Source organism: Triticum dicoccoides, chromosome 4A, assembly GCF_002162155.2.
Source record: "Triticum dicoccoides isolate Atlit2015 ecotype Zavitan chromosome 4A, WEW_v2.0, whole genome shotgun sequence".
In the NCBI taxonomy this organism is placed as follows: Eukaryota; Viridiplantae; Streptophyta; class Magnoliopsida; order Poales; family Poaceae; genus Triticum; species Triticum dicoccoides.
In genome coordinates this window covers 115,976,099-115,985,613 of record NC_041386.1, presented here as the reverse complement: position 1 = coordinate 115,985,613, position 9,515 = coordinate 115,976,099, and positions in this window count along the sequence as shown.

The following is a 9,515-nucleotide window of genomic DNA, read 5'->3' as shown; positions in this document are numbered from 1 at the left end:
AGAACCCTTTCTTTGCTTGATCCATTTTGAACTTCTTCAAAACTTTGTCAAGGTATGTGCTTTGTGAAAGTCCAATTAAGCATCTTGATCTATCTCTATAGATCTTAATGCCCAATATGTAAGCAGCTTCACCGAGGTCTTTCATTGAAAAACTCTTATTCAAGTATCCATTTATGCTATCCAGAAACTCTATATCATTTCCAATCAGCAATATGTCATCCACATATAATATCAGAAATGCTACAGAGCTCCCACTCACTTTCTTGTAAATACAGGCTTCTCCAAAAGTCTGTACAAAACCAAATGCTTTGATCACACTATCAAAGCGTTTATTCCAACTCCGAGAGGCTTGCACCAGTCCATAAATGGATCGCTGGAGCTTGCACACTTTGTTAGCTCCCTTTGGATCGACAAAACCTTCCGGTTGTATCATATACAACTCTTCTTCCAGAAATCCATTCAGGAGTGCAGTTTTGACATCCATCTGCCAAATTTCATAATCATAAAATGCGGCAATTGCTAACATGATTCGGACAGTCTTAAGCATCGCTACGGGTGAGAAGGTCTCATCGTAGTCAATCCCTTGGACTTGTCGAAAACCTTTCGCAACAAGTCGAGCTTTGTAGATAGTAATATTACCGTCAGCGTCAGTCTTCTTCTTGAAGATCCATTTATTCTCAATTGCTTGCCTATCAACGGGCAAGTCAACCAAAGTCCACACTTTGTTCTCATACATGGATCCCATCTCAGATTTCATGGCTTCTAGCCATTTTGCGGAATCTAGGCTCACCATCGCTTCTTCATAGTTCGTAGGTTCATCATGATCTAGTATCATGACTTCCAGAACAGGATTACCGTACCACTCTGGTGCAGATCTTACTCTGGTTGATCTACGAGGTTCGGTAGTAACTTGATCTGAAGTTTTATGATCATTATCATTAGCTTCCTCACTAATTGGTGTAGGTGTCACAGAATCTGGTTTCTGTGATGTACTACTTTCCAATAAGGGAGCACATACAGTTACCTCATCAAGTTCTACTTTCCTCCCACTCACTTCTTTCAAGAGAAACTCCTTCTCTAGAAAGGATCCATTCTTAGCAACGAATGTCTTGCCTTCGGATCTGTGATAGAAGGTGTACCCAACAGTCTCCTTTGGGTATCCTATGAAGACACATTTCTCCGATTTGGGTTAGAGCTTATCAGGTTGAAGCTTTTTCACATAAGCATCGCAGCCCCAAACTTTCAGAAACGACAACTTTGGTTTCTTGCCAAACCACAGTTCATAAGGCGTCGTCTCAATGGATTTTGATGGTGCATAACCCCCAAAATGATAGCGGTAAATCGGTAAGAGACATTATATATCACACCATATCTAATAAAGTACGGTTACGACGTTCAGACACACCATTACGCTGTGGTGTTCCAGGTGGCGTGAGTTGTGAAACTATTCCACATTGTTTTAAATGAAGGCCAAAACTCGTAACTCAAATATTCGCCTCTGCGATCAGATCACAGAAACTTTATTTTCTTGTTATGATGATTCTCCACTTCACTCTGAAATTCTTTGAACTTTTCAAAATGATTCAAACTTGTGTTTCATTAAGTAGATATACCTATATCTGCTCAAATCAACGATGAAGGTTAGAAAATAACGATACCCGCCACGAGCCTCAACACTCATCGGACCGCATACATCGGGATGTATTATTTCCAATAAGTCAGTGGCTCGCTCCATTGTTCCGAAGAACAGAGTCTTAGTCATCTTGCCCATGAGGCATGGTCCGCAAGCATCAAATGATTCATAATCAAGTGATTCCAAAAGTCCATCCGCATGGAGTTTCTTCATGCGATTTACACCAATATGACCTAAATGGCAGTGTCATAAATATGTTGTACTATCATTATCAACTTTGCATCTTCTGGCGTAAATATTATGAATATGTGTATAACCATGATCGAGATTCAACAAACCATTCACATTGGGTGTATGACCATTTGAAGGTTTTATTCATGTAAACAGAACAATAATTATTCTCTAACTTAAATAAATAACCGTATTACAATAAACATGATCCAATCATATTCATGCTCAATGAAAACACCAAATAACATTTATTTAGGTCCAACACTAATCCCGAAGATAGAGGGAGTGTGTGATGGTGATCTTATCAACCTTGGAATCACTTCCAACACACATCGTCGCCTCGCCCTTAACTAGTCTCTGTTCATTTTGCAACTCCTGTTTCGAGTTACTAATCTCAGGGAATGAACCGGTATCAAATACCCTAGGGTTACTATGAACACTAGTAAAGTACACACTGTAGGATTGAAAGTATGTCTAGAGGGGGGTGATTAGACTACTTGACCAAATAAAAATCTAGCCTTTTCCCAATTTTAAGTCTTGGAAGATTTTAGCAACTTAGCACAATTCAAGTAATCAACCTACACATGCAATTCTAAGAGTATAGCAGCGGAATGTAAAACAATTGCATATGAAGGTAAAGGGAGGAGTTTGGAGGGAGCAAACGCAATGTAGACACGGAGATTTTTGGCATGGTTCCGATAGGTGGTGCTATCATACATCCACGCTGATGGAGACTTCAACCCACGAAGGGTAATGGTTGCGCGAGTCCACGGAGGGCTCCACCCACGAAGGGTCCACGAAGAAGCAACCTTGTCTATCCCACCATGGCCATTGCCCACGAAGGACTTGCGTCACTAGGGTAGATCTTCATGAAGTAGGCGATCTCCTTGGCTGTACAAACTCCTTGGTTCAACTCCATAATATTGACAGAGGCTCCCAAGTGACGCCTAACCAATCTAGGAGACACCACTCTCCAAAAGGTAATAGATGGTGTGTTGATGATGAACTCCTTGCTCTTGTGCTTCAAATGATAGTCTCCCCAACACTCAACTCTCTCTCATAGGATTGGATTTGGTAGAAAGATGATTTGAGTGGAAAGCAACTTGGGGAAGGCTAGAGATCAAGATTTATGTGGTTGGAATGGAATATCTTGACCTCAACACAAGTGTAGGTGGTTTCTCTCAGAAAATGTATGTTGGAAGTGTAGGCATGTTCTGATAGCTCTCTCCATGAATGAAGAGTGGGCGGAGGGGTATATATAGCCTCCACACAAAATCTAACCATTACACACAAATCACCAAACTCGGTGGGACCGAATTATAAAACTTGGTTAGACCGATTTAGTTCATAATGTGGCCATTAGGCATTTCGGTGGGACCGACATGACAACTCGGTGGGACCGATTCCATTAGGGTTAGGGCATAACGTAATCTCAGTGAGACCGATTACACAAACTCGGTGGGACCGATTTTGGTAATAGACAAACAGAGAGTTGGTGAGGCAAACTCGGTGTGACCGATTCGCTCATCTCGGTTAGACCGAAACATTACGAAGGGGAAACAGAGAGTTTGCATTGCAATCTCGGTGGGACCGATCGCTCATCTCGGTTGGACCGAAATGTTACGAAGGGAAACAGAGAGGTTGCAATCCCATCTCGGTGAGACCGATATCCCTATCGGTGAGACTGAAGTGACTAGGGTTTGTGGCAGTGGCTATGTCAAGTGAACTCGGTGGCGCCGGATAGAAGATTTCGGTGGGGCCGAGTTTGAGTTTTGGTTTGGGACATAAGTGGATATGAGAAAGTAGTTGAGGGTTTTTGGAGCATATCACTAAGCATTTTGAGCAGGTAACTCATTAAGCAACACCTCACCCCCTTTTAATAGTATTGGCTTTTCCTATGGACTCAATGTGATCTTGGATCACTAAAAGTAAAATGTAGAGTCTTGTGCTTTGAGCTTGAGCCAATCTTTTGTCCTTATCATTTTGAGGGGTCCATTTTCTAATCCATGCCATGCCAATCATTGAGCTTTCCTGAAATATTTATCTTAAAATAGCATTAGCTCAATGAGCTATATGTTGTTAGGAATTACCAAAACCACCCAGGGATAGTTGCACTTTCAATCTCCCCCTTTTTAGTAATTGATGACAACATATAGGTCAAAGCTTCGACAAATGATCATAAGATTGAAAAATATCGTTGCTTTGAGAAGTATGTGATAAGCAAGAGCTCCCCCTAAATTTGTGCATTGTTTAAGGTTTGCTTTTGAATGCAAATGCACAATCGATTAGGATCATGGGTTGCTCTTCCATGTCACATACATCTTGGTGGAGCACTCAAAATGATAGAAATTAAAAGCATGCATTCATCACCAAGAAAGTGAGTGATCATATATGAGATATAAAAGATAGTATCATCCAAACAAGCATTAAGGTAGCAAATGATCAATCACATGATCACACAAGTATCTCACAAGGACATAAAGTATTTCACACAATAAAAAGTTCAACCAAAAGCAAGAGAGATAAAAAGCAAGACACTCTCTCTCTCGAAGCCTATGATCTATACATATTTCTCCCCCTTTGGCAACAAGTTACCAAAAAGTTCGAAAATGCATAGTGTTATGCGTCTCTCAGGCTTGGTCTTCGGGAGGTGGCGTAGAGAGAACTCCAAGGACAAAGGCATTCGTCGATGTAGTTGGAGCTGGTGGAGTGGGTGCTGGAGGTGGCACAGGAGCTATAGCTGCTGGTGCTGACACTGTAGCTCTAGCATCTGAAACTGGCAGTGCAGCAGACCTCGGACCTCGTGGCACACGCTGAAAAGAATTAGTAGTTGCCTTCACTATCCTCTCTTCTGCTTCCTCCTGAAGCTGCTCAACTGCAGTCTGAATCTCAGTTACCTTCGGATCAAGATCATAAATTTTTGTCTCAACAATTCTCTCCAGGCTCTCCTAATTCCGAGTCAGGGTGGCCAAGCCCTTCTCAATCCTCAGTGTAGCTTGAATCAGATAGCCTAATTGATCTTGTTTTGTCATGAGGAAAACTTGAGATGCTTCTTCTGCGCTTGGCATGCTTGCAGCTTTCTCAGCCTTTGCTTTGGCTCTCTTCTCCTGGACTTGAACTGATGATGGTTCCTCCTCATTCATCACAATAGTGTTGTCTTCAAATTCAGGACGTAAGGGTAGATGCTTCTTGTCCAGCAAATAAATTCATGTGCGCATCTTAGAATTGATGAGCTCCTAAATATGTGGAGCATACCCACAGCTTCTCTTCTGATCAGCAGCTGTCCTCTTGACTGTTTCTACAATCAAACTCATAACCTTGAATTCCTAAGGGACATCAAAAAGCTGTAGCAGGTTGATAGAGTGTCCTCTGATCATCTTGTGATCTCCTGACTTGGGTAGCAATGTGTGCCTTAAGATCCAGTTAATGGTAGGCAAACCAGACAACAAGAAGTGTACAAATCCAAGCTTGTGTGTCTCCAAAGCTTTATCAGGGATCTCCTTGTACATGTTTGCCATGGAGTTGTGGTCTTTCTTCTTCTTGGCATACACATCCAAGTCATCCTCATGTTCCTCTGGGGCATTGATTAGCTTGGCCCACTCCTCAACTGTGGATTGGTACCTTGTACCCTCAGACATCCATACTATCCTTCCATCTGGATAGAAGTGGGCAGTGGAGTAAAACTGCATGATCAGCTCATCATTCCATTTGGTGAGCTTCTGTCTAACAAATTCATCTACTCCACTTGCCTTGAAGCTGTCATATACACCTGGGAAGTGGTCTTCATTCTCCTGGATGTATTCCCAGTCCACCCTTTTCTTGTCACATACAATGGGCTTCTTGTCAAGCAAAATAGTCTCATAGAAGTCTTGTTGTTCCTTTGTGTGAAACATGTAGTCAACTGCAGTCCTCCTCCTAACAACATAGGGATCAGACTGTCTCCACAATCTCAGTCATGCATCTTTCCTGATGTGCATGTCCTCAGCGACTGGATGAGCATCATTATGGTCAGGAATTTTTGGCTTCAAGTTCCTCAAAACAAGTGAGTCATCTTCCTCTTCTTCAGCTTCAGGCACTGGGGCCTTGTTCTTCTCCTCAGCATGTATACTTCTGGTATTTCTTTTGGGTGCATAAGGCTTCTGAGCAGCAGACTTGGGAGCAGACTTGGGCTTAGATGGAGCAGCCCCTGATTTGATAGCATCTCCCATGAGCTTCTGAGACTTGGGAGCTGGAGCAGCATCCTCTTCCTCTTCTTTTGGATCTCTCATAATGGAGGATCTACCAAGCACTCTGGCAGTGGTCTTCTTGACCCTTGCCTTTCTCTTATTTCCTTCTCCAACAACCTCTTCAGTTGGCTTGGAGGTTTTAGCAGTTGAGGCTCTAACCTTTAAGGTTGACACCCTCTTTGTAGGGGCCTTCTTGTGCAAGCCAGGCTTAGTTGTAGCAGCTGACCCATATTCTTTCTTCAGCACCTTCTTCTTGGAGCTGACTTCCTCCTCAACAGCCACATAGTCCTCATCTTCAGAATCTGAGGTTTTCTTCTTCCTTGACCTGGTGGCTACTTTGGGGAAGTTACTTGGTGTGCTCCTTCTACCATCATCAGAATTGCTAGAGGGACTAGTGTCCTCACTCAATTTCACTTGTTCTTCAGACCTGTTCTGGTTGTCGCTCTGGTCAGACATCTCTGCAAACTTACTGACAGCAGACCCTGTGAATAGATATAGATGAGGTAGAGTGGATGAGCATCACAAAGTGCAGAGTTTTTGCAAAACAGATGACTTAAAAACTTAGTTTTAGTTCTCTACAAAAAGCATTTCAGAGCTACCGATTTGTAAACTCGATGATACCGAAGCAGCTTTTGGAACCTAACCTAGTGAACTTGGTCAGACCGAGTCATAGTTCGGTGGCACCGAGACTGCTAGGGTTTCACAAAGAATCAAACTCGGTCACACCGTTTGCAATTTTCGGTCAGACCGAAAGTGCAAGTGCAATGGCCTAAGCCAAATCGGTGAGACCGATCTCTACAATTCGGTCGGTCCGAGATGAGTCCGGCGGAGACCTAACCCTAAATTTTCAAATCCAATCTAATCTAAAGGAAGTTTTCAGTGGATGGATTGATTGCATACATGGTCATGATCATGGCAAAGTAATGTGCTACGAATCAGAGTTAAAAGAATAGCACAAAGGATCGAACTCGTACCCTAGTTCGACGGAGTTTTCTATGGCGAAAACGGAGGGGCAAAATTCCCTTGACGACGATGGAAACCAGCGGCGGGAGGTCGCTGGTAGCGAGAAGACGATCCGGAGACCCGAGGCGGCAGAGCAGGATACGCGCGGGCTGTGAGGTTTCGAAGAAATTTCCAAAATCTCACCCGTGGGTTTATATATCCCGACCCTGTCGGTGTGACCGAGTGGAACAACTCGATGGCAACGAGATGCAGAATCGCAAGCGGTCACTGCAACTCTGTGTGACAGAAAAGTTCAAATCGGTTGCAACGAGATTGAAAACATAGATCAACTTAGTGATCTCGGTGTGACCGAAATGGATGACTCAGTCATACCGAAATGCACAAAGAGGTTTTGGAAGTTTAAGTCTATGATGAATCGGGGACTCCAAGTGCTCCTCACATAGAGTTGTTCGAATCTGACTTGATCAAACTTTGTGATGTAGCATGAATAGAGTTTGAGACAAGAAAAGCTTAGATAGCTAGAGGGAGTTCTTAGGCATTCTTGTCCATCCATTTGGCGAAAGAGAAAAAAGTCAAACAATCAAAGCAACAAATGGATGTCCTCGAATGAGTAAAATATGCATCCAACATGCTCACACAATAAAATGGAAAATGAAATATGTGACAAAGCATGCACAATCACTCTAGCATCTATCAAGCAATTTGGCGATGACTAGGTCATCTATATATGAGTATATTGACTTAGGAGTCAAATGAGAACATATGATCATAGGTCATACTCATCGTTTAAGCACGAGTGGGGTTGCCACTTTTACATAAAGCATTGTTGCGCTCTCATCATTAGAGTTGCTTTAGCTCAATTGATTAGAGTAAAGCTCCCCCTAGATGTGATATCCCCCTTCAGAGGGATGAACTAACCTTGGGTTTTGTCGATGATGACTTCATGTAGGCGTTGAAGATGTAGATGCTCAATGTTGATGTAGATCATCCGGAGCAATATTTTGGAGTGAGTTGCACTTTCAATACCTACACAGGTTAGTCCCACAAGGAACAGACAAGGATATCCATAGACATAGAGTGATATTCACATGAGATGATGTCCATGCATGCATTATGTTACCTTGTCCCTTGTCTTACCAACAAGAGGGTTTGTGACTCCTTGAACTAGTGCAAGATATGGAAGTCGTTTGCACTTGTCCTTGCCAAAATGATAAGAGTGAAGTATGTTGGCGGAGTCACCCTCAAGAACTCTCTAGTTCTTCTTAGGGATCCACACCATCTTGATGGGAATCCTTGGAGTTATAGTCGTACTTGATGAAGTGGAACTTGATGTAGTCTTGGGAACCCACCTGACCAAGGCCTTAGGTGCTTCTTCAAATGATCAATCTCCTCTTAAAGCTTGCCCTTGCCTTTTAGCTTGTGGTCTTATGGTGGAAGATCATCTTGAGCTTGTGTTCCTTGGAAAGAAGTAGGATCATACTTCTCTTGTTGAGGAACAAACTTCATCTTGGGGTATTGATATTCTTCCCACTCAACTCCATTGGCATTGAACTTTTTTTCAAAACCAACACCTTGATTCTTCCGGTGTCTTCCTTGCTTGTGTACAATTTCCTCAAATTGCTTACTTCCGGCAAGACTCTTGTAAACACCTTTCTCTATAATTCTCTTCAATAAGCTATTTTCTTGCTCAAGTGTAACTTGGCTAAGAGAATCATTAGTGGAATCAAGAGAATTACTAGAAGCAACAACATTGGATTTAGCATGATTGTTGTTACTACTAGAATAAGAATATTTCTTGTTCTTGTTGCTAGATTTAACTTGTGGCATGTAAGTAGACAAGAGTAAACGCTTGGCAATGTAAGCAGAAATTTTCTTGCGAAGATCATCATTGATTGCCTTTAAGAACTCATGCTCTGGATCAAGGTTGAGCTTTTCAAAGCGTAGCTTCTCATGAGTCTTTAAAAGTTCTCGATGATCTTCCAAGGTAGTTTCATGAGCTAACTTAAGAGTGTTTAGTTATTTATTTAGGCGCTCAATCTCCTTCTTATCATTGTCATTCTTTTTATCTTGATTAGCATGATTGATAGCAAGTTCATCATAGTTTTCATAACTAGAGTTGTCAACAAGTAAATCATCATCACCTAGCAAATCATCTTCATCACTATTGAAATCAACATACTCGGGGTGTGATACCTTTGGGCCTTTAGCCATGAAGCATCTTCCAATTCCTTCGTTTGGTGAGTCAAATATGTCATAGGAGTTGGTTGACACAAGTGCTAGACCGGCAACACCTTCATCTTGAGTATATTCGAAGTCAGAGTGATAACTTCTTTCGGAGTGATTGTCGGAGTCGGAGCCGGATACCCATTCACCAACATGAGCTTGATGTCTTCGTTTTGTGTAGCTCTTTTAAGACTTGTCCTTCCTTTCCGAATCCTTGCTTCTCCGTGATGTTCTTCGTT